The sequence below is a fragment of the Mobula hypostoma genome, chromosome 18 (assembly GCF_963921235.1).
Source record: "Mobula hypostoma chromosome 18, sMobHyp1.1, whole genome shotgun sequence".
In the NCBI taxonomy this organism is placed as follows: domain Eukaryota; kingdom Metazoa; phylum Chordata; class Chondrichthyes; order Myliobatiformes; family Myliobatidae; genus Mobula; species Mobula hypostoma.
The window spans coordinates 11,521,259-11,548,210 of record NC_086114.1 but is presented as its reverse complement, the minus strand read 5'-3'; the positions used below and the strand labels follow the sequence as shown (position 1 = coordinate 11,548,210).

The 26,952-nt window shown below is 41.5% G+C and overlaps 1 protein-coding gene across 4 annotated transcripts in view; it reads left to right on the top strand.

Annotated features, from left to right (window-relative positions):
- Positions 1-580: 580 nt before the first annotated feature.
- peak1 (pseudopodium-enriched atypical kinase 1) overlaps positions 581-26,952 on the top strand; it is a 247,207-nt gene continuing 220,835 nt past the window's right edge. Inside the window, exon 1 of one of the 4 annotated variants that reach the window (XM_063070439.1) lies at positions 581-675. The gene's annotated coding sequence lies outside the window, so the exon portion shown is untranslated. Of the gene's footprint in view, positions 726-26,952 lie in introns of all 4 variants that reach the window. The other 3 variants (XM_063070442.1, XM_063070441.1, XM_063070443.1) reach the window with 3 other exon arrangements.

The window sequence follows — 26,952 nt, the reverse complement described above, 5'->3', positions numbered from 1 at the left end:
TACCCATGACATTGCCTTTCTTTCTATGCCCCTATTCGATCCCCTTTATTTTGTTGCCAGCAGTTTTGTTGCAATTCCCCTCTAGATCCCCTGTTTTATTACTTTAGTCTATTGCCCTTCTGTGTCCCCTCCATTCTATTGCCCCTTTTACATTCCATTTCTCTATTCCCCCTCCATTCTATCCTTTTTTTATTATATTGACCTTCTTTCTATCCTCCTTCATTCTATTCCCCCTTTGTATAATTCCCTTCTTTTAATATCCTCTCCATTCTATTGCTTCATTACATTGCCCTTCTTTCCATATCTTCTCCCCTTTATTTTATTGCTCTGTTGCATTGTCTCTTTATCCAGACTGTCCCATACTATTTCACCCCCTTTTTCTCCTCGGGGAGCGTCCGTTCAGAGCTGCGGCTTCAGCAGCCTCATTCCGTCTCGCCCTCCCGCCTCACTCATTCGCAAGCCAGTTGCGCGCGAGGACGGGGAGGGAAATGCGCGCGAGCCGGCGATGGCCACCCCCGCCCCCTCTCCCGGCTCAGATCCACGCCTCGCGGACGCGGACGCGGATGCGCGCGCGCCGCTGGCGGCCGTCGGACTCGGACTGTGTTTTCAGTCGCGGCAGCGCAGTGAGGGAAATGCACCCGGCCGCGGGAAGATCCAGCAGGGAAAACGATATAGGTATTTAACCTTAATTCTCCTCCATCCGGTGCCGCGGCCACCCCCCTCCGGTAGGTAAGACCAGACTCTGCTCTTCCCACCGCTGTGGACCTTGGTGAAAGTGACAGTTAGACGTTTGATTTGGGAGGGGAGGGGGGTGATAAGTTTGAGTCGAGTGTGAGGGTGAGCGAGCGGCGGAGCGGCTGTCTCAGCCCAGCCGCCCCCGATCCCCTATTGCACGGCTTGTCTATGCGGGCAGTTTCGTGTAAATTGTAACATCCAGCCGAAACTCTGCAAAAAAAACACTCCTATCTTCAAGGTCTGCTTTCTTTTCCTGAACGATGTACAACAAAATCCTATCGGATAGAAAGTTTGCAGCCTGGCCGTAAATTGCTCGCCAACTACATCTCTCCTTGAAAAGTTAAATGATTCCTGTTCAACTTTTAACCCTTTTGTAAGAGACCTCATAATGTAACCTGGGGGCTGAGAGACGTTCTCGGGTTCATTTTATCTTTGTAATCTGCAGTTCTGTTCCACTGAAAGTCATTGATTGGCGGACAGACCTCAAGCCCAACTCTTGTGGTAGTTTAAAGAGAAAGACATTGATTTCTTTTCGCCTTTGGACATAGCGAAAAAAAAATACTGGTTGGCAAAAATAAATCGAGTGGGTGGAAGGAGGCATTTTGTGGGCAGGACCGTGTGAGTTCCTTGACCATGCTGTCTCTCGGGCTTCTCCAACATCATATTTACTTGAGGATGTGAAGGATGCAATTTATATTTAAATTTAATTGCGTAATGATAGGGGTTTATAAAAATAAAGGTAAGCCCAGTTGTATTAATTCTATGATAAAATATGTTTTAGCGGAAATTAAAGGGCGGAACCATATTTCTGTATTATCCTGCGTTCTTTATATTTACGTATGTAATACTTCTGATATTATTACCCGCTTTGAGTTCGGTCTAACGAATCAGAAGAAGGGTATTATGTTGCTTTCATTACGTTTTTAGATTTTGGAAGGATAAAAATGCAAGTTAGAGTTTGAAATGATTGCTGTCTCTTTTGGCAGAGAATTTAAACTGGTTGATCTTCTGAATCATAGATGCTAAGGGAATAATTTAAAGCAGATTCTTTTTTTTTTGCTAGCTTGCCTCACAGTATTTGATGTGATCTACGTTGCATTAAAAAGTGCAGTCGTGTAAGCAATATCCACGGAATATCTGTAACAAGAAGTGGATTTGCCCAGGGTTTCAGCACTTGTGCTATGAATGGGGGTAGAGTAATTCTGGTCAGTCCCTCAAATGCAGTAGAAAAATTGAACAATTTACCCCGCTTTCACATAGAACTTTGTTTTGGGCTTGGCATAAAGATTTAATTTAGTTAATTTTCAAATGCCAGAAAATAACACTGATGTTCCTTGCATTCTGTCTAGTAATGTAAATTGGAACGTTTGATGAGTTGTGTTACTCTTGAGGGCATGTTCATCTTGATCAATATTTTAGCCATTTGTGGATAGCAGGTAAATTTAGCTGAAGTTCAGCATTGACATTTAACAACATGTTCTTGTAAAGGCTTTACTGCTGGTAAATTCATTTTCCTAATCGTGCATTATATTTGATACTGTGGTAGCTTGAATATTATTGAGATACAGCATGGAGCAGGCCCTTTTGGCCCTTCCGGCCACACTGCACAGCAACCCACCAATTTAACGCTAGTACAAACATTTGTATAATCATGGGACGAACTTTACTACTTTTTAATTTACTAATGACGGGACAATTTACAATGACCAATTAATCTACCAATATCTTTGGGTTGTGGGAGGAAACCGGAGCACCCAGAGGAAACCCACGCAGTCACAGGGAGAACATACAAACTTCTTACAGGCAGCAACGGGAACTGAACCTGTACTGTAAAGCATTGTGCTAACCACTATGCTGCCCTGTATTGTAGTACATTATATACTATAATATGGTATATATTATGCTTTAATTCTCTACTCTTAAAAATCACAGGAACTGGGCTGATTGTCCATTGTTGATATCGTCTATGAAGAAGAAAAGTATAATGATAAAGTCGCAAGTTCTCTAATAAATTGTAATTGTTGCTAACTTTATCACTTAATCTTTGGAGGATTCGTTTTTAGTTTTCCAACATACTCTTAACTGCTGCAAGTTGGACATAATTAAGGCTTGCTATAAGTACTCACTGGGCCAGGCAGCATCTGTGTAAAGACAGAAGCAGGGTTAATGTTTCAGGTCAATGACTACTTCCATAAATGTTTACATCATGGATCAGTCGACACAGTCAGGAGAGGCTGAGGTTTACAGAGTGAAGATTATTGAACTTACTCACAGTTCTGAAAACCATATGGTATAACCACTGGGGTATCTCAAATGGATAAATTGCTGATATAATCAGTATAGAATTGATGTAATTTTGATAGACACGTGAAATGGAAGGATTATATTGTACTAAGAGTTTACATGCATGGCGTACTACTTATTGTTCTACATATCAGTGGTTGAATTACATGCACCTTGAGGGCTTTTGATATCAATAATTTGAAATTTTTTTTGTAAATCCAGATTACATTTAGACCATTTCAAAGTCTCTTATGAAAAGTACATAATTTGGATCATGTAGTAATACCAAGTGATTTCTGTGCACTGGGTATGGTTATTCTAACAAATTCATGGCTGGCATCTGATGTTCTGTCCACTGTAAATTTGAGATTGACTGTCCAGGTCCTAACTTGCAACAAACTCTGTACATCTGTCATCCCTGAACATGACTGGCTTCTGGTTAAGCAATGGAAAAATTGTTCAACTTTGTCCTCTACACAAAAAAAAGGACATATCCCATTACTGTCAGACCACTTTGTCATCACACAATTATCAGGAAAGCGCTTGAAGGAATTAACAGTGATATCAAGGGCATAACCTGCACACTGGTGACCCGTTTGGTAGTCACAATTTCACACATTTTTGGACCTCATTGCACCTTTGGCCTACATGTGATTGAACAACCAAATTCCAGAACTGGAGTTATGGTGACTCTGCTTGGCATTGAGGTGGTATTTGACTTGAGTATGACACAGGGAGTCTAGGTAAAATTGAAGTGAAGTGCACATTGTGATCTTGTTGAATGGGACAGGCCACTTTTAATTGTGCTAAAATGATTTTAACTGTGAGGATGTTTTATGTCCAAAGGAAGTAGGTTGTGGTTTTTGGGGGTCTAGCATTCTGGACTTCACCGCAAAATTTCTGAGAGCAATGACAAAGGTCAAGCCAGCTGAGCTCCTTCCCTTTTAGGTAGTGATGGAATGCCTCATAGGATCTTCATGATAGTATGCAAGAAATCCTGGCCTACATTCAGACGTGAGCTGATAAGTGATGGGAACATTTGTGAAGTCAAAGTTCTAGGTGAGCAATTGTGAAAGATTCCAGCCATCTACATTTAGCATTCATTGCCAGTGCCATCTCAGAATTCCTCATTGTCATGGACTTCAGGTCAACATTTGTCAGGAACTCAACTCAACAAGTCAGCCGCATAAATAATATGGCAGATCGGAGGATGGGCATTCTGTGGCAAACGACTTGCCATTTCACTCCACGATCTACAAGGCATAGATCAGGAGCATGATGGAACACTCTGTACTTGCCTGTAGGAGTGCAACAACAAATCAGTCCACTTGATTGGCACTCCATCTACCAGTTTGAACATTCATTCCCTCTGCCACCTTTGCTCAATGGTATGTAATGTGCTGTTTGTAGGTTGCATTGGAGTCTCCAAAGCTACTCTGACAGCACCTTCTATACCTGCAATTTCTATCATCAGAAAGGACAAGAGAGTACACTGCTACCTGTTTCAAAAAAACATATTAATGAAGGAACTCAGGGAGTCAGGCAACATCTGTAGAGGCTAAGGGATGCTCAGTGTTTCAGTTCATGACCTATAGGGTCAGGACTTGAACCATTGAATATCTCTTTGCTTCCACAGATGCTTCTCAACCCACTGGTCTGTTTTTGCATCTGCAGTCTCTTGTGACACCATTACCTGCATATTTTCTTCCAGTTAGCACAGCATCCTGACTTTGAGTCCTAGAGCAATTACAGCATGGATACACATTTTCAGCCAAGCAGTCCATCGTGACAGTGGTGCTCATCCAACTAGTTTCAACTTCCTGCATTTGACCCATATCCCTCAGCCTTGTCCCTTAATGTACCTGTCCAAACTACTTTAAATATTAATTCTTTTTGGATATTTGTTCCACATAGTACCCTCTGTGTGGAAAAAGTTACACATTTGTGGGGTTGCAACTTACAACCCTTTTAAATATTTTCTCTCTCAACTGATATCTCTGCCTATCCCCCTGTTCTTGGACCTCACCTTGGGTAGGGGTTCCCAATCTTTTTATGCCATGAACAAATGCCATTAAGCAAGGGATCTTTAGACCCCAGTTTGGAAGCCCCTGACCTCAGATGAATATTGGGGAAAAGACTGTTGCTAGCTGCTACTTGGAAATCTATTGTCATTTCTCCTTTGTTGGTGCAAATCCTGGAACTTCCTACACCACAATATTGTCGAGTGCTTCACCAGAAGAACTATAATGTTCAAGTTGGTATCCTGCCTGCGTCCCAAGGTGTGTGAGTATTTCCAGTGAACCCTGCATCCAAAGCTTAAACTAAATATATTTAAAGCAAGTTACAAATGTAGTAGTACCCTTTTGGCCAAGCTCCCTGTTATCTGAGATTTGTGTTCCTATAATTTTTTCTTCAGTTTTAATTATTCAAACATTAACTTCTTTGTCTTCAAATACCAAGTCCCTGGCCTCTGGAATATATTTTAAGAAAGTCATTTAAAAAGTACCTCTTTAATCAAACTTTTGGTCATCTAACCTAATATCTCTTGCTCTGACATTAGGTCCTATTTGGAAGCACCATTATTTGCAAATTTTATTGTGATTCCAACCTTTATGATTTAGATCACTTCCCAATTTTTACTAAAATGTAAGTGGAGGTGGTGTAGCATTAAAGGTTGTATCGTGTCATTCCATGTGGAGTTCTTTTTTGGGCAATCATAGGATATTTTAAATAGTCTCTCTTTGCTTAGAAATATGAATTTCAGATATAGAGTTTCACAATGAATAACATTTAATTTGTTTTCCCTGGTTGTTATATATTTACACAATGCTTCTGAACATATTTTATGACAAGGTGCTAATTCCTTGTAAGTAAAATTGTTGATTCTTTCAAAAAAATACTAACCCTGCAAATGTAGTGTTTTATCAAAGCAAATATTGTTTAAGTTTGCTTATTTGGGGATTAGAAATGGGAGAGTAGACAAGGGAAAGTTATGTCTCAATCACAAAATGTGCATGGAGCAAAAAATCTGCACATGCTGGAAATCAAAGGAGGACAGAAAATGCCAGAAGTACTCAGCGTGTCAGACAGCTTCTGGAGAGAAAAACAGTCAATATTTTGGGTCAGCAACCTTCATTAGAACGAGGAAAGTGATGAAAAACGTTCTTCTCTTATTTAATGTTCCTTGTAAATTTTAGTCATTTCCATCGTCTTCTGGTACAAACTATGTTACCTCTAAGCTATGCGTGTGTGAGCGCGCGCGCACACGTTTTCAACTAGTGCACAAAGGAAATTAATGTGCGCAGAAAAGGTTAGTTACCTAAAATAATGTAGTAATAATTATACTTATTGAAAATAATCTTTTAGCTAAATGTTTCTGTTAACTAGTTAGTCAGTTTTTCAAATACCACAATGCATGTCACTAATTTACATCACCTCACCTTTCCTATTCCAGTTTGTGCAGCTGCATCACGGCGGCAGCCATCTTTGGCAGACAGTGTTCTTATCGTAAAGTTTACAAAGATCTGTTTTAAATCCTGTAGATAGCTTACTAAGTTTTTATTGAAAAAAAAATTGATTCACTATGTCAAATTCAAAAGAAGGGAAGGGCGTGAAGTGCAAAAGAACAGTAAATTTGTTTAAAGTTGAATGGCTTAACAAAATAGTAGAAAATGCTACACTGAAAGCTCATGAGGTCATGAACGTTCAGCTACGAGAAGTATTTATGTATGATTCGGAAACTGGAGTTATCTGTTTGTATTGTTGTGATGCGAAAGTTGCTGGAGAACTTACTAGTGGAAAGAAGTGGGATGATATTTGGAAACCTGTCTTTTTGAAGCGTCATTTGGCAAGTAAATCGCATTTGGACGGTGTACAAAAGCTCAGGCATTACCCGTTACAGGAGTGATACACATGTTAAGGTTGAGTGCAGATGAGCAAGAGTGAAAACGATCAAACCCAGAGGAGATCAGAGTTCTTATTGACAGTGTGTTGTTAGCTGACTTCACATTTGGCAATGAACAAGTTAATGCCTTATGTCTAAAATATCATGATTTTCTAGCTGAAAATACTGTAATGGACAGTTTAATGATTTCAAATTTTCCATGCAAGAAAAAATTAAATCCAAACTGATTTCAAACTTTGCTCAGATGGTGGCATTTGTACTTCAAAATGACCAGTTTTGCGACCTTGCACAGTTGATAGACATTGGGGGAACCTTTCTTGCATTTAGTGCGGACTGTGAGCGCGATTTTAGCCTAATGAATCAACTCAAAAACAAGCTGAGAAATCGTTTAGGTGAATGTCATTTGGATATGTTAATGAGAATCAAAAGCTATCAATTGGATGAAAGTTCTATTAGTCTAGATAGAATTTACAAAGAATGGGTAAATGCCAAAGACAGGAGAGAGAAAAAATAACTGAGTGACTTAAATATATATGTTATTTTGTTGTAATTCTGTACAGTTTTATGTCAAACTAGACAACGGGGTGACCCGTTGGGGCACCCTTTGAGAGAAGGGTAGTGCAGTTTGATGCGACCAGAATGAACATTAAATTTTCCTGAATGCTATTGGTATCGCTTTGCTTTGGAAACTGAATTAGAAAACCTCAGTTTATTAAAGAAGAACAACGCATAACAAAGCAAATATAGCTGCTCCTCATTTAACGAAGGACACTTTGATGGCATCATTTCTGGTTTATCTGCCACCCTTGTGCATCTCGTTGTCATTCTGGAGACATGCAGTCCTTTCATCCCCCGTCTCTTCATCTCTTCTGCTGTTTGTTGTTTGCCTCTGATCCTGGAGATGGGCATGCCTCTCCTCCTCTGTCTCTTCTTCTCTCATCTTTTTTTGTCCTGACTCTTTGATCCTAGAGTTGTGCGGCCCTGGCCTCATCTGCTTCTTGTTCTCTCCCTCTCCTTGCCGCTTCCCGACGATGTTTGGTGTCATCTCTTGACCATGCAGCATAGTTAGGCTGACCTTTTTGTTTTACCCTAATGCTGGATAGAAGATGCGAAGCACTAACACCAAAGGATGCTGATTATTATTGATGATGTGGTTGGCACTCTCCTAAATGGATGTGATATAGTCGCCGCTGTACTTTGACTGCAGCAAAGGGTTTTATGGGTGTCTTGAAGTGCGTCATTACAATAAGATTTAATTACCTCTCATTGATGGGTGGCAGATCTGTCCCAATCCTGCACATGCTGATGGTGATTAGCAGAATGTGACCACTCGATATAGAGCTGCCCTGCCCTTTTGCTCCGGTAGGTGTCGCTGCTGAGGCTGGCTGTGCGCATGCGTCGGGCTGTCATGTCCCGATTTCTTTGATGGCGGATTGGCTCTTGGGTTAAAAGGGAGCCTATTGATTTTTGCGAATGAGCAATTTTATATGAATATATAACTCTGAACTTTGCCTGCATTCTGTAAGTTAGCGCATCTTAATTCGATTTAGCCAAAAAAAGTGCCGCTGTAATGCACCGTTTGTGCTAATTGGATGTCACAAACAGACAGGCAGAGCATGAGAGATTTAGTATTATATAGATATTTTGTAAGCCTGCATAAACTGTGCCATCACGAGGAAATCTGCAGATGCTGGAATTTCAGGCAACACACATAAAAGTTGCTGGTGAACGCAGCAGGCCAGGCAGCATCTCTAGGAAAAGGTACAATCGATGTTTTGGGCCAAGACCCTTCGTCAGGACTAACTGAAAGAAGAGCTAGTAAGAGACTGTGCCATGTGTGCTTTCAGTGTGCACATACTTTTGTCACAGGAAAAAAAATTGCAGAACGTAAGATTTTTGCGCACACTGACCACTAAAAATTAGAGGGAATATTGGTTACAAAGATTAAAAAAAAACCTTAATCTTTTCTCATAACCAGTTTCTAATCATGGCAATGCCCTTGTAATCTCAACTGCACACTTTTGTGTAACTTTATAAATTGTCTGCCATTATTCAGGGTTTTAGTGGAACTTAACGAGCGAGAGCATTAAGCTGATTTTCTCTTCTTTCCTGTACCCACCCCAATAGCTCTCATGTAACTTAATCAAACAAAAACAATTCAAAACAATATAAAAGTTAAATTTCTTTGTTGCCTTAAATATAGAATATTGAAGGCAACAAAGCAATAGATATAGACATTTTATAAGAGCATTATTCAAATTAGACACTAAACCACACAGAAAATATAAGGGCAGATGACCAGAAGTTTGATCAAAGTGGTATGTTTTAAGGAACATCTGAAAGGACAAAAGAGATGGAGATGTTAGTTGAAGAGAAAGCTGTCAATATAATAGTGGAGTTATATTTGTTGTTGAACAAACTACGATAATTGGAGGACAGCAAGTATCCTGTGGTTTTTATTTGGCTGAGCTTATTTGAACTTATTGTGAGAATAAGTTCAGTGTATAGATGAATTTGAAATTGGGGTGAGGGGTGAGAATTTTAAAATCAAGGCATTGCTTAACTATCAGCCATTGTTTGTTAACAGATTCGGCAATAGAGAATAGTAAATATTTTTGGAAATCTAAAGCATCAGGAAATGCTGACATTGCACAGATAGGACTGTCAAGTTCATATGTGCATTTCCACCATCTCCCATTTTCATTTTTAACATCTGAAAAGAGTGACTTCTTTTTGTAGGACATAACTGCACAATGTGGCTGCTGTAATCACCTATCATGAAGTAGTTCTCAGTATTACTGGTAGATGTATGATGAATCAACACAATTTAAGCTCTTCTTTTGAACCTCAGTAACATTCTATGCCCAAGTGGTCCTCTGCCTTTTATTCTTTAAAAATTAAGACTGTCCCAGCCTTTCTAATCTACCCTTGTCATACTGCTTCTGGGAATCATTCTCATTAATCTTTTGTTCTAAAGCCTTACTATCTTAGTATCAGGTGTAACCAGAATTGAAAGCAATATTCCAGTAGAGGCCAAACTAGTATTTCATCAATACGAGAAAGCCTGCAGATGCTGGAAATCCAAAGCAAAGTAAACACACACACACCCCTCCCCCCCAGAGAAACTCAGAAGGTCAGGTAGCATTTATGGAAAAGAATAATCAGTTGACATTTTGGGCTGAGACCCTTTTTCAGGACTGAGAAGGAAGAGGAGGGGAAAGAGTCTAGCTGGAAAGTGATAGTTGAACCCAGTTGGGTGGGGAAGGTCAGGGCTGGAGAAGAAAGACTCTGATAGGAGAGGAGAACAGGCCATAGGAGAAAGGGAAGGAGGACGGGACCCAAGGGGAAGTAATGGTGAGAAGAAGTGAAAGATCAGAGTGGGGAATAGAAGAGGTGGGGGGGGGAAGAGGTGGCATTTGTTTATCGGAAGGGGAAATCTATAATCACGCCATCAAGTTGGAGACTACCTAGACCGAATATGGTGTTGCTCCTCCACCCTGAGGGTGGCCTCATCTTGACACAAGAGGAGGTCATGGACCGACACACTTTGTGGCAGATGGTGTGGAGGTGCTCGACGAAGTGGTCCCCCAGTTTATGACAGGTCTCACCAATGTAGAGGATGCCACATCAGGAGCACCGGACACAATAGATGATCACAGCAGATTAGCAGGTGAAGTGTTGCCTCACCTGGAAGGACTGTTTGAGGCGCTGAATGGGGCAGAGGGAAGAGGTGTAAGGGCAGGTGTAGCACTTACAGTAGATTGCTTGCAGGGATAATTGCCTGGAGGGAGATTTTTCAGGAGGGAGGAATGGACAAGGGAATCGAGAAGGGATTGACCCTTGTGGAAAGTGGGAGGTAGTGGGAGGTGGGTGGAGGTAAAGGTACGTTTAGTGGTAGGATCCCTTTGAAGATGGTGGAAGATGTGGAGGATAATGCATTGGATACGGAAGCTGATGGGGTTTTGGTAAGGACAAGAAGGACTCAATCACTATTAAGGCGGTGGGAAGATGGGTGAGCACAGATGTATGGGAAATGGAGATACGGGTGAGGGCACCATCAATAGTAGAGGGAGGGAAACCCTGTTCCTTAAAGGAGGATATCTGATGTTCTGAAACAGAAAGCCACGTTCTGGGAGCTGATGTGAAGGCAAAGAAACTGAAGAAAGGGAATAGCATTTTACAGGATAGGGTGTTTTCAGAATGAAGATGGGAATTTTTATATTGTGATAGTGCTTACATGGGAGTCTGAATCAATAAGTATAGTATTGATGGATGTAGGGGGCATGACACAAGGCAGGTTGTGCTTATAAGTATCTTGGATGCTCTCAGTTTTATAGGGAGTAGAAAGGCTGACTGGGTGTGCACTTGAACAATCAGAATGGAGGTAAAGCGTGAATGAAAGTTTTACCCTAAATTCAGTTGCGACCTGGGACCAGGCAAAACAGAGAGGAAATGGATAATGGTTAAGGAGATATTGTGCTTTGAAACTTCGTCCGAGGACCAAATATGTCACTAAGGCTGCAAATGATCTCATTTAGTCTCAGCCAGTTGCCATGGTAAGGAATGTAGTTGTCTGCGAACAGATATTATTAAAGGGGATTTTTTTTTAAATTAAAAAAGGCTTTCATTTGCCAATGTTTAGTGGAGGAAATCTTTGCTCGTCCAGAACTGGATGTCAGACAACTAAAAGGAATATTCAGAAAAGTGAAGAGCCAGGTGAGGTATGGTGAGATAGAGATACATGTCATCAGTGTAGAAATGAAATTGCCAAAGGGCACCATTTAGCTGAGAAATAGGAAGGAGGGTCTGTGTTAAATCAGAAATAAGTGTGGGAGTCAGGTATATAACTAGCTTGTCCTAGGTCGATCAGAATAAAACAAGTGAGTCCTTTCCAGCTGGAGACAAGTAGCAACAAGAGCTTGAGAATAAGGAGTGATGCTTTACCTTTGTCACAATTTTGCAGGATATTATTTGTGATTTTGGGTATTGTGACAGGGTCAAAATCCTCATTGGAGAATTTAGAACCAGAATCCAGTTTAATTTAATCACTGGCAAATGTCGTGAAATATGTTGTTTTGTGGCAGCAGAATATTGCTATACATAATAAAAACTATAAATTGCAATAAGAAATGCATATAAAAATTAAATTAAATTAAAGTAGTGCAAAAAAAGAAAAAAGTTGTCAAGTTGTGTACATGGGTTTATTGTTCATTCAGAAATCTGCTGATGTTGATGTTCCTAATACATTGAGTGTGTGTCTTCAGGCACCTGTACCACTTCCTTGATGGTAGCAATAAGAAGAGGGCTTTTCCTGGGTGATGGGGGTCTTAGAGTCAGAATGACAGATGTTGCTTTTTTGAATTACTGCCTTTTGAAGATGTCCTTGATGCTGGGGAGGCTAGTGCCCATGATGGAGCCGGCTGAGTTTGCAATTTTCTTCAGCTTTTTCCAATCCTGTGCAATGCCCGCTTTATACCAGATGATGCAATCAATTAGAATGCTCTCCAGGGTACATCTGAAGAAATTTGCTAGTCCTTGGTGACATACCAGGTCTCCTCAAACTCCTAATGAAGAATATCCAAGGATCTCCAGCTCAGATGAGCATATATGTTGGATGTTACAGTCTATTCATAGGCCATCAAGAGGAAGAAGAAATATAAGCTAGAGATGAGGTGGCTGCTTCTGAGGAAAGTGGCGATGATGGGAGATTTAAAGAAGAGCTTTCACTGTACCTGGAACTACCATGAACAATATTAGACAATGTGGAGACCAGGAAGGGAATGGGATGGTAATAGTTCATTGGGAATAGATTTGAGGAGCAGAAATGGGGGATAGAATAACCAGTGTGAATTTGTTTGATAAGACTGACAGAAGATATTTTGTATCAATTATAAAATACATCAGTATATGATAAGTTAAAAAGAAAATGTAATGTCAATGCAACAAACAGTTGATATGTTATTGTCTCCGTTGAGGGCATTCTGCAAAATTGTTTTCCAACACCAGGAGACCATCAGACTGCTTTATACTTCCAAGTCATTCACGTAAGCCACAAGAATAAGGTTAGAATATCTAAGCAACACACACAAAATGATGGAGGAACTTGGCAGGCCAGGCAGCATCTGTGGAAAAGAGTAAACAGTTGACGTTTCGGGCCAAAACCCTTCATCGAGACTGAAAAAAAAAGATGAGAAGTCAGAGTAAGATGATGGGGGCAGGGGAGGAAGAAGAGCAAGGTGGTAGTTGTTAGTTGAAACTGTGAGAGGGAGGGGTGAAGTAAAGAGCTGGGAAGTTGATTAGTGTAAGAGATAAAGGGCTAGAGAAGGGGGAATAGATGATGTCTGACCTGCTGAATTCCTCTGGTATTTTGTGTATGTTGCTTGTATCTCCAACATCTGCAGATTTCCTTGTGTTTGAGGTTAGAATATCTGTTGGATTATATCTTTTCTCTTATTTGAGAAAAGAATGCTGCAGCTGCAGCTCTCTTTAAATTGTTTTGTAAAAGCACTATTTTGGAAGTTTGTTAGTGGATGAATATTGAAAGAGGCCTTTCAGGCTGAGGAGCCGAGAACTGGAGAATCAGTCTCACGATAAGAGTTAGGCCATTTAATGTTAAAATGAGGAATTTGTTTACAGAACATAATGAATCATTAGCATTCCCTTTCCCTAAAGGCTCTGGAGGCTCAGTCACTGAGTTCCTTCAAAACAGAGATCAATAGATTTCTGGATATTTAGGAAATGAAGGGATATGAGGAAAGATCAAGAAAATGAAATGAGATATAAGATCAGGTACACAGTTAGATACCACTCGGTTTTACCTCCTCCCCAAGATCCACAAGCCTGACTGTCCCGGTAGACCATAGTTCCTGCCTGCTCCTGTCCCACCGAACTTGTATCTGCCTACCTGGACTCCATTTTGTCACCCATAGTTCAGTCCCTCCCCACCCACATCCAGGATACATCCAATGCCCTCCACCTCTTCAATAACTTCCAGTTCCCTGGTCCCGACCACTTCATTTTCAATATGGATGACCAAACCTTATACACCTGCATTCCCCATCAAGAAGGCCTCAAAGCCCTCCACTACTTTCTGGACAATAGACCTCACCAGTTCCCCACCACCACTACCCTCCTCCGGTTGGCGGAACTGGTACTCACCCTTAATAACTTCTCTTTTGGCTCTTCCCACTTTCTTCAGACTAAGGGTGTAGCTATTGGAACTCACATGGGCTCCAGCTATTCCTGCCTCTTCGTTGGTTATGTGGAACAGTCTGTGCTCCAAACCTATCCTGATACTGCTCCCCAACTTTTCCTTCGGTACATTGACAACTACATTGGTGCTGCTTCCTGCACCCATGCTGAGCTCATCAATTTCATTGACTTTACTTCAAACTTCCACCCAGGCCTCAAATTCACTTGGTCTATCTCGAACACTTCTCTCCCCTTTCTCGATCTCTCGGTCTCCATCTCTGGAGGCAGACTGTCCACTGACATCTTCTACAAGCCCACTGACTCTCATAACTACCTCGACTATACCTCTTCCCACCCTGCCACATGCAGAAATGCTATTCGCTCTTCCCAGTTCCTCTGTCTCCGCTGCATCTGCTCCCAGGATGAGGCTTTCCATTCCAGGACATCTCAAATGTCCTCTTTCTTTAAGGATCGTGGTTTCCCTTCTGCCGTCATCAATGATGCCCTCACCCACATCTCCTTCATTTCCCGCACTTCGGCCCTCACCCCATCCTCCCGCCACCACAACAGGGACAGAGTTCCCCTTGTCCTCACCTACCACCCCACCAGCCTCCGGATCCAGCACAATATCCTCCGCAACTTCCGCCACCTTCAACAGGACCCCACCACTAAGCACATCTTTCCCTCTCCACCCCTCTCCGCTTTCTGCAGAGATTGGTCCCTCCGTGACTCCCTGATCCACACGTCCCTCCCTGTGGATCTCCCACCCGGCGCTTATCCCTGTAAGCGTAAGTGCTACACCTGTCCCTACACCTCCTCTCTTACCACCATTCAGGGCCCCAAACAGTTCTTCCAGGTGAGGCAGCACTTCACTTGTGAGTCTGTTGGGGTCATCTATTGTATCTGGTGCTCCCGGTGTGGCCTCCTCTACATCGGTGAAACCCAACGCAGATTGGGGGACCGCTGCGTCGAGCACCTCCGCTCCGTCTGCCATAACAGACAGGATCTCCAGGTAGCCACCCACTTCAACTCTGTTTCTCATTCCCATTCAGATATGACCATACATGGCCTCCTCTACTGCCATGATGAGGCTAAACTCAGGTTGGAGGAGCAACACCTCGTATACCGTCTAGGTAGTCTCCAGCCCCTTGGTATGAACATAGAATTCTCCAACTTCTGGTAATTCCCTCCCCCTCCCTTCCCCTATCCCTATTTCACTCTGCCCCCTCCCCCAGCTGCCTAGCACCTCCCTCATGGTTCCACCTCCTTCTACTACCCATTGTGTTTTCCCCTATTCCTTCTTCACCTTTCCTGCCTATCACCTCCCTGCCTCCCCTCCCCCACCCCTTTATCTTTCCCCTTACTGGTTTTTCACCTGGAACCTACCAGCCTTCTCCTTCCCACCCTCCCCCCACCTTCTTTATAGGGCCTCTGCCCCTTCCCTTTTCAGTCCTGATGAAGGGTTCCGGCCCGAAACGTTGACTGATTGTTTCCACGGATGCTGCCTGACCTGCTAAGTTCGTCCAGCATGTTGTGAGGGATACAGTTAGATAGAACTTTGATTAGGATGCATTTGTAGTATTGCCTCATTGCAGGAAGGATCTGGAGGCTTTGAAAAGGATGCAGAAGAAGTTTACCAGGATAGTGCCTGGGTTAGAGTGTATGAGGAAAAAGAGTTTGGACGAACTTGGGTTGTTTTGTCTGGAGAGGAGACTTGATAAACATTTATAAATGTTAGGAGAAACATAGATAAGGAAGATGTTAAGAATCTTGTCTTCCCTTGGGTAGAAATGTCAAGTGCTGGAAGACATGCATTTAATGGGAGGGTGTTTGTGTATGGGGGGTAGGTGTGGTATGATATAGAGTTTGAAGGAGAGTGTAGGGCGGGATTTTTTATGCGGAGAGTGATATGTACCTGGAATGGGTTGCTGGGGGCAGTGATGTAAGCAGATATGATTGTGGTGTTTGAGGCTGTTGGATAAACACATGAATATGCAGGATGGACAAACAAGGATCATGTACATTACAGAAGAGAATTGGTTTAATTCAGCATAGTGTCCAATAGAGATGTTGTGGGCCAAAGGCCCTGTTTGTGTTTGCGTTCTATTCTCTGTTCTAATGCTGGTGCAACATCAGCTGCCCTCTTCCTGCCCATATTCTTGCATCCTCATGTCCTTAACGTTTGTAATTGGATCCTGTAATCCATGTGAATGCTGCAAGTGCAGGGATTACAGGATCCAATTACACACGTTAAGGACATGAGGATGCAAGAATATGGGCAGGAAGAGGGCAGCTGATGTTGCACCAGCATTAGAACAGAGAATAGAACGCAAACACAAACAGGGCCTTTGGCCCACAACATCTCTATTGGACACTATGCTGAATTAAACCAAATCTCTTCTGTAATGTACATGATCCTTATTTGTCCATCTCCATATTCTTGTATCCTCATGTCCTTAATGTGTGTAATTGGATCCTGTAATCCATGTGAATGCTGTGAGTGCAGAATAAGCTAATGTATTGATATTCAGCATGTTGGCTTGATTTTTCTTCCGAAAGAAATATAAATGGGAGGGTTTTGGGAAGAAAAATTCAGACCCCAGATTTAGCTAAAAAAAATATGTGGAACATTTAAAATTGTGTTGTTTGAGAGGCCGACATTGGAGGATACTAGAGGTATTAGTGGTTTGAAGGTGCTTACAGAAATGGGGCAGGAAAATATTTCAACATGGATTTTTAAATTGAGTTTTTTATTTATGCAATGAGAGCATACTATTGAAAGTAGTATTTACTAATCAATCTCAACTATGCTTGAATCCATCTTGAACAGTTGCATTCTTTATTTAGCAATACAGCATGGACTAGGCCCTTTTGGCATTATGAGCCACGCCATCCCAGTAATCCCCAACATTCCTGATTTACCCCCCAACATAATCATGGGACAATTTACAGTGACCAGTTAAACTACCCAGTATGTCTTTGGACTGTGGGAGGAAACCAGAGCGCCTAGGGAAAACCCACACATTTGACAGGCAGCACATGCAGACTCCTTACAGATGATAGCAGAATTGAACTCCGAACTTTCAGTTGAAACTATATTCCCAGTTGTTCTTGGAAAGGATTTCTATGGTTTGCATACTGTGACAATGAAGGAATGGCAATATATTTCTGTCCAGATGGTGAATTACAGAGGAATGAGCTGGGAAATGTGTGTTTGGCCTATTGCCAGAATCCTTCTGTCTTAACCACCTTGGTAATAATGGATATAGGTTTTGGAGTGGTGTTGAAGTCGTAGGCTTGTTGGCTGTTTACAGTTTTTGCATATGGTACATTGGGATGCCATGCAATTATACTGTGTTGATGTTAGTCTAGCAGACTGCTTTGATTTGGATGATGTTGAGCTAGTTGAAGTTTCGAGAGTGGTTGAAAATGCAACCGTCCAGACAAGTGGAGTGTTTTCCATTAGGCTCTTAACTTGCAGATGATGGACACCTTTGAGTCAGGAATAGGCATACATTATACTCATACATTACATTATACTGGCCTTTAACTTGCTCTTCTGGTTTGATGTTGCTGTTCCATTTGACTTTTTGATCTGTGGTGATCCTAACATCTTATTATTGGGGAATGTGGATGCCTTTGATTTTATGAGTCTATAATAGAGTCTTTTCACTCTATTTCTTTATTATCAGAGCTTTCCTTCCTCCTTTTGCATTTTTTCTATCTATTCCAAAAGGTAAGTATCCCAGAATATGTAATTCCCAATCTTTGTTACTTTGCAACTAAATCTCTCTTAGATTATACGTATTTATTTCCATTTGTTCTGTTAATTAAACTGTCTTGTCATGAATACTTTATGCATTCAGATAAAACCTTCAATGTTGTCTTTTCAGCATTTATGTTTTCTGCTCTAATTGTCATCAGAAGCATGATTTTATGTTTGAATGCTCTGGGCCTTGCTTATCCACTTCCCTTCATTACCCAATTCATTTCACTCACCTGGGCTCTTTTCAACCCCCCCGCCCACCCAACTATTTATTTTTAAGCTTTTAGCCCCAGTTATTTGATTTGTTTAGTTATTTAGCTTATCTTTGAAATCCTGTTTCCATGTTTAATTGTGCATGAATTTGTGCTGCCATGATTAGCCTTGTCAGCATCAAGGTGTGAATGATCCGCAATTGTTCCTTTTGCTTAGGTTGTGAACATCACACTATTCTAGCATCTGGGGAAAGGAATTCATAGCAAAAGCTAATCGTGTCCTCAAAACAATATGCAGAAAGTTTACAGCAAAGATCCCAGAACAGATACAGAATTGTGCCTGATTGTTCCTTTCTCATCCTCAGAAAACAGTTGAGTCTGACTTGTGAAATTAATTACCATATTTGAGGCTAGCTTAATTTACCAGAGTCTAAAGATTTGCCCGAGACCTCATTAGGGTACAGTTACTCACTACTATAGCCAAGAGAGTCATTGAGAGATGGCCTCTTTAGATTCTCTCAATGTAGAGGGTAACCACCACAGAGGACTACAAAGGTCAAGTCATTGATTATTCTTTTATGTATTTTAGCCAGATAAATTTCTAGATATAAAAGCCATAATAAGGTATGCGGGGGGGGGGGGAAGAGGGAAGAGAGAGAAGAAATATGGTATTGAATAGACCATCAGCTGTAATGACATGGAATGGCAGAGTAGCCTCCAGTGTTACGACTCCGTTTCTATTTTTGTATTTTCGACTGATTTTGTAATATAATAATTACTTATCTGTTAAACCTGCCATTACATTACACGTTCGGATGCATGTTGGTTTGTTTTCTAACTGGTTCCTGTGTGTAAATTTATCAGCTTCCATCTCAATGTGGAAGGCTTTTTAGGTGGTTGTTGTGATTGGTAAGAAATGGTCATACATTATATTGTATTAAAACAGTTTCCAGGCATCATTATGCCACTTGAATTCCTTGAAATAAAGATCAACATTTTGCTAAATATTATCCTAACTGCTTAATTTTAAAAGTGTATCTTGGCTTCAGGCTTTGTGTATGGTGAGAAAGTGAATGACTTTTTGGGGACACTAGATATCTCAGGCAGGCTTTCTTTTTGATTGTGATTCCTGACTTTATTCTATTCTACAGGTTTCCTGGTTCAAACACAGGTACAGGACATGGCCTTTCTTGGCATTTAACTATTTAGATGACCAGTCAGTAAGACTGGTAGCAGGTCTTGCCCTTGGCAGTCAAAAGTGTCACTTTTGTTGAATATTGTTGACATTCACAATTCTGAATAATGTTGAAGAAATGTTAAAACATTTTGAAGTTAAAAGTCTGAAACAAGGGATTGTAGATCCGTAAGCAGAAGTAAATGTGCATGGAAGTAAATTTAAAAACATTTAAAGCAACTTAAATAAAACAGAGAAAATTCTACTTGCCTTTTCTCCCTGCAGTCAATTGCTCTTAATCAGCGGTCCCCAACCACCGGGCCGCAAAGCATGTGCTACCAGGCCGCGAGGAAACGATATGATTTGGCGATATGAGTCAGCTGCACCATTCCCTGTCACGCCCACTGTTGAGCTTGAACGCACGCGAGGTCATTATCCGCGCGTCATCCATGTCAGTGTGGGAAGGAGATCAACTCCTCAAGCTTGCAAATGACGGCGGGCTGAAAAGTATGTTTGACATAACATTTCTGCCGGCATTCTGGATCAAAGTCAAGGCTAAAAAGCCTGAGATAGCCGCAAAAGCACTGAAAACGTTGCTTCCATTTCCAACATATCTCTGCAATGAATGCAACGAAAACTAAATTGCGGAATAGGCTGGACATAAGGAACCCCCTTCGAGTATTGCTGTCTCCTATCACCCCTCGATGGGACCGTCTTGTTGCAGGGAAACAAGCCCAGGGCTCCCACTGATTCAGCGATATTGGTGTGTTGCAATGATTTTGTATGTTCATATGGGGAAAATAATGTGCTGTGTGTTTAATATCCAAACGTTACTTAAAATGTTATGATGCTATTGACTTCTAAGTGACTTATATAACCATATAACAATTACAGCACGGACGCAGGCCATCTCGGCCCTTCTAGTCCGTGCCGAACGCTACTCTCAGCTAGTCCCACTGAACTGCACCCAGCCCATAACCCTCCATTTCTTTCCTGTCCATATACATATCCAATTTTTCGTTAAATAATATCGAACCTGCCTCTACCACTTCTACTGGAAGTTCATTCAACACTTACTTCAAGCTCCCCTGTCCTCCCCTGATAATTGACTTATCACTATATTCATGTGAGGAAAATATACACTGTGTGTTTAGTATTAAATTTGTTAGATAAACCCTTTTAGAAACAGAATTGAGTGTATTAGCCACTTATCACCTATATTCCGGTCGTGATTAACACCCCCCCACCGAATGGAATCACCAAAAACAATTTGTAGAAAAATATCGGCATGTACACGCAAACGCAAGACACGCATACGCACAAAGGTGCCCATGCAAGGCTTCATGGTCATGGTAGTCTTTCTCGGGGTAAACACAACATATTTGACTGCTACTCTTGTCCATTGGCAACCCTACCCCCCCCACCATTAGGAGTCCCTGTGCAAGACTTCCAGAAAGTTAATTCACATGTTGAGTCGGTGGTAAAGAAGGCAGATGCAATGTTGGCATTTATTTCAAGGGGAATAGAATATAAAAGCAAGGAGATAATGTTGAGGCTTTATAAGACACTATTAAAGACCGCACTTGGAGTATTGGCAACAGTTTTGGGCCCCATATCCGGGAATGAAGGGGTTAACACACGAGGAGTGTTTGGCAGCTTTGGGCCTGCACTCACTGGAATTTAGAAGAATGCATGGGGATCTCATTGAAACTTACCGAATGTTGAAAGGACTGGATAAGGTGGATATTGAGAGGATACTTCCTCCAGTGGGGGTATCCAGAAAAAGAGGACACAGCCTCAGAATTGAGGGGTGACCTTTTAGAACGGAGGAATTTTTTAAAAATCATAGAGTAATAGAAACATAGAAACAGAGAAAACCTACAGCACAATACAGGCCTTCGGCCCACAAAGTTGTGCCGAACATGTCCCTACCTTAGAAATTACTAGGATTACCTATAGCCCTCTATTTTTCTAAGCTCCATGTACCTATCCAAAAGTCTCTTATATTTAAGACTTAAAAGACCCTATCGTATCCGCCTCCATCACCGTTGCCAGCCGCCCATTCCACGGCCTCAGCACTCTGAGTAAAAAAACTTACCCCGACATCTCCTCCGTACCTACTCCCCAGCACCTTAAACCTGTGTCCTCTTGTGGCAACCATTTTAGCCCTGGGAAAAAGCCTCTGACTATCCATACGATCAATGCCTCTCATCATCTTATACACCTCTATCAGGTCACCTCTCATCCTCTGCCGCTCCAAAGAGAAAAGGCCAAGTACGCCCAACCTATTCTTGTAAGGCATACTCCCCAATCCAGGCAACATCCCTGTAAATCTCCTCTGCACCCTTTCTATGGCTTCCACATCCTTCCTGTGGTGAGGTGACCAGAACTGAGCACAGTAATCCAAGTGGTGTCTGACCAGGGTTCTATATAGCTGCAACATTACTTCTCGGCTCCTAAATTCAGTTCCACGATTGATGAAGGCCAATACACTGTACGCCTTCTTAACCACAGAGTCAACCTGCACAGCTGCTTTGAGTGTCCTATGGACTCGCACCCCAAGATCCCTCTGATCCTCCACACTGCCAAGAGTCTTACCATTAATACTATAGCTCTCATATTTGACCTACCAAAATGAACCACTTCACACTTATCTGGGTTGAACTCCAGAATCTGTGGAATGCCCTCCCACAGACTGCGGTGGTGGCCAAGTCTGTGGGTATACTTAAGGTGGAAGTTGATCATTTCCTGATCGGTCAGGGCATCAAAGGGTATGGCGATAAGGCAGGTGTATGGGCTTGAGTGGGATCCAGGATCAGTCATGATGGAATGGAAAAGCAGACTCAAAGGGTAAATGGCCTAATTCTGCTCCTATGTCTTATGGTTTTATGGTCTTCCCACCCACCCCCATCCCCAGATCTACCACGCACCTACATATGGCAGTTTTTGCAGTAGCAATAATTTTCCAAGTTTGTATGTGGAAGGAGAGCCATGTAGTCACAGGGAAAACTTAGCCATTCTTGTCTAATCGTGTGGAGTTGGTAGCAGGCAGTTATTAGAAGTTGGCATATAACTTTACCTCTTATAGGTAACTGCTTGATTGGTTATGAAGAAAGAGTGATTGAGTTTTAAAAAAACTGCAATGTATCAAAAGGATTTAGAGGAGTTATAAATTAGTTGTGATTAGACATGGAAGGGAAAGATAAAATGGAGATGTGATGAAATTTTTAAAAAAACTCCTAATAGATTTGTTTAAAGATCTTGGCAGAGAAATGCTGGATAGAGTGGAGAGTTGTGAGGTTTCTGATGATGGATAAATTCACCAGAGATGCCATGAAGTCAGATTAGAATTTGTCCAGCAGATGCTGGCCATGCGGGTCATGACTTTGTTAGAAGAGGGTTGAACTATCAGTGAAGTAGTAAGAATAATTTTAGGATTACAAAATAATCTAGTGCTTAATAGCGCAATGTTAAGGAAAAGCTATCAAGTGCAGCTTTTCTACACTACTTCTGCTTTTGTATTTACCCTTTAATATCCTTTATTTGTCACTTAGTGGTTCTATAGTCATTCTTTAGTTTATTTGTTTATTTAGAGATATAGCATAGAAGTTTTCTTTTGCCTTCATTTAAATACTAATCTCCAATGTATTTACACAATACTTCACAACATTCTTTTTTTACTGGAGTTCACACTATCTTTTTATTTTCGGTATTCTTGTTCCTCCAGATAATTTCCCATAATTTGCTGTGTCTGCAGATTCATTCTCAGTATTGCTGGGATACTCGGCATTTCAGGCATTATCTATGCAAAGGGAAACAGAGTTGACGTTTGTGATCAAAGATCCTTCATCAGAACCATTCTATGCATTCTTTTGCTCTTGTTATATTTTCACTTTCAGGATTATACCAAACTGAAATTACTTTGCATCTCCAAGGTCAGTCAAGTAATAACTCTGTTAAGCATGATTCACCTTTGAAATTAACAAATGGGCAGCACCTACATATATGTCTACTAAGGTGTAAATGTGGACCTCCAATTGTCAGGCTCCTTCACCAATTGATCAAGATTTTGTTCTGTGATGTCCATTTGGAAACTGGTGTGAAACAGTTACTTGTTATTTATCAGCCCTATTCTCAAGTATCCAGATATTGCTCCTTGTAAGCATAAACTGCTTAATTGGTTGAGCTGTAGGGTGGAGTTTTTTCAAACTCAACAACTTTGGTTTGCTAGTCAGCCAACCTTGCTTCTAATCCATCTTCATTTGTCCCTGGCCCAGGCAGTTGTCCCCACAAGCTTCAAGATCGGCACCATCGTGCCAGTGCCGAAGCATACCACTGCCACGGGCCTGAATGACTTCCGCGCAGTTGCACTCACCCCCATCATGGCAAAGTGCTTTGAGAGACTGGTTCTATCACATCTGAAATCCTGACTGCCCACTACCCTGAACCCCCATCAATTTGCCTATCGCACCAACAGGTCAACAGAGGATGCCATCTCCACGGCACTTCGCTCTGCCCTGACCGACCTGGACAGCCACAACTCTTACGTCAGAATGCTGTTCATTGACTTTAGTTCGGCATTCAATACTGTGATCCCCTCCAAGCAGATCGCCGAACTTCGCCAGCTCATCCCTCTGCAATTGGACCTTGGACTTTCTGACTAACAGACCCCAATCAGTTAAGTTAGACAACCTCTCCTTCTCCACTCTCACCCTGAACGCTGGTGTGCCTCAAGGCTGTGTGCTGAGCCCTCTTCTGTACTCCTTTTTCACCTCTGACTACGTTCCTGTACATGGTTTTAACTCCATAATCAGGTTCGCAGTTGACACCACGGTGGTTGGCCTGATCAGAGGGGATGACGAGACGGCCCACAGGGATGAGGTCCAGCACTTGGCCGCATGGTGTGCCGACAACAACCTGGCCCTTTACACCCAGAAGACCAAGGAGATCATTGTGGACTTCAGGCGTGCTAGGAGCCACACTCACGTCCCCATCTACATCAACGGAGCTGTAGTGGAGCGTGTATCAAGCTTCAGATTCCTTGGTGTCCACATTTCCGAGGATCTCACCTGGTCCCTGAACTCCTCCATCCTGATCAAAAAGGCGCAACAGCGCCTTTATTTCCTGCAGAGCATCAAGAAAGCTCACTTCTGTCCCAGGATACCGATGGACTTTTACCGCTGTACCATTGAGAGCATACTCACCAACTGCATTTCAGTATGGTATGACAATTGTCCCATATCGGATTGCAAAGCACTCTAGCGTGCGGTGAAAGCTACCCAATGGATTATCGGCGCCCAATTGCCCACCATTCAGAACATCTACCATAAATGCTGCCTGAGCAGGGCAAAAAGCATTATCAAGGATGCATGTCAGCCTAACCATGGACTTTTTACTCTCCTCCCATCTGGTAGGTGCTACAGGAGCCTCCACTCCTGCACCAGCAGGCACAGGAAGAGCTTCTTCCAGAGGCTGTGACCCTGCTGAACCTCACATCACAGCGCTAAGCAATATTGCACCCATATTGTACTGTCTCAGTACTTTTATATTCGAGCACTTTTTATTCGCAGTTATTTTGTGTGACTTCCTACAATAGGCACCCCAAAACTGGAGAGGTACGTCTAATGCTGCATTCACATATTCACAGGGAACATAAACTAATGTTAACAAAATTTCCCATGCCAACTTCTCCAGCATTGAGGCTTACAACTTGTTCCATTTGGAGGATTACATTGCTTACATGCAAGACATAAGATTCTCCAAATGGGCACAGCAAGAAATTATCACTGGACAGGCAGGAGATTTGAGAAAGTGCAACCTCCATAACAAATTGTGAGAATCTTTGGTCTGTTAGCACTCAAAATGGATAAAGAGTATTTTTGATGGCATTGAGAACCTCAAGGCTTTTTGGAAGAGGTGAAAACATCTGACCCATCAAGCACCTCCTGTTCCACCTGTGGCTAAATCTCTCAATCTGTCATTGGTTACACAGGAATCCACAGAACTGGAACAGAAACAAATCATCTTGGATCCGAAGAGACTGCCTAAGAAAAAGTAGGTTCAAGAGCATCAGGCTAGTATTCTGAGTTAATTATTCCCTGCTTTCTGAAAGACTTTCCAGTCTTCATAAGGTACAAGTGAAGAATGCGTATATGGAGATGTGCAGTTCCAATATCCTGACTGCTTAATTGTCAATCGAACCACCAGTTTATACATTCATTTTCAACATCATCACTGGATTTTGACAACAGTGTGTACCATTTACAGTGTATACCAATATTGAATCAACAGCTGTTCCCAAATTTATCTCTGTCATTGCTGCTGTATAAATGGGTGGTGGAGTCAAGATCTCTCACAACTGCTGATTAAACACTTGAACTGCTGCCATGGTATAGGAGGCTATGGACAAGTGATAATAACTGGAACTGATGTAGATAGATTTTAGATGTTTAATGTTTGACATGAATATGATGGAATGAAGGGCCAATATTTGTGCTGTATGATTCCTCCACCTAGAAGAATGAGGTTAGCAGATGCTTGGGCATATACCATTCTGACTTAGAAATATAAGCAAGTTTTGCATTATGGATAGGGTTGTGTTCCTTCAAAACATCCTTATCACAACTTTCCATGTGCATCAAGAAACTCGTTGGACAAAAATATTTATTTATTTTCTTATAGATAAATTTTTGGGTAGTAATATATGAATTCTCTAAAGGCAAATTTCTGTTTACTGAATGATTATAAGCAAGGATTGGCTGTAATCCTTTATTCTCACTGGATTAAAATTCTGGTATGCTTTACTGAACAGTAAAAGTTATTTAAAAAAAAGGTTTTCTGTGCGGGATGGCCAATACATTTATCTTCAAGAATGTTCACATCTTTTCTATGAATTTAATTGTGTTTCAGACTATGGACTGTTGTGATATCTTACATTTTTATACCACGATATCCTGTTATTGTCTTCTGAATTTCATTCAGAATCCTTTGGCAGTTTCTCCAACTAACTGTTTATCCTTTAAATTTAAGATAGATTTAAACCTTAATCAGAGGTTGAAATACAGATACTGAATTTAAATAATCTAAAATTAGAGTGATGAGTCAAAAAACCTTGCACTGATTTTAAATATTTTTCTTGTAATATACATATGTTTCCTCTTCTCTGAATATTTGTGACTCCTTCATTCTCCCCTTTTATGTTCACCTTTTTGGCTTGCAAAGACCACATTACATTCACCTGTGAGAGCATAAGGAAACTTGGGAACTTGATTTGTTTTTTATTCAGGCTGCTTGCTTGTCAAGATGATTGATGTCTTGCAGAATCCAGATTTTCAGAGTACAGCTGAAAGGGATTTATTTTTTATTCTTTTCCATTCTCCATTTCTCTCTGGGAGTTGTCTGTACTTTGTGTCTATTAATATTTTGTGCTCAATTTTGTCTCCTCTATGAAGATGCCTCTTGCAAGGCTGTAATGAACACTCTCTGCTCTAAATATTTTTTCAGGCCACACATATGAGCGTGACATTTTATGAAGAATTACTTCCACAGGTCCATATGAATAAGCTGCCTGTTGTCTTTCCTAATTACTGATTTTTGTATGCGTAGTGAAGATGAATGTCAGCATGCTACTCATTGTTGGAGAACATCACAGCTAATCTTGATTGTTCTCTCACTTTAAGTATAGATA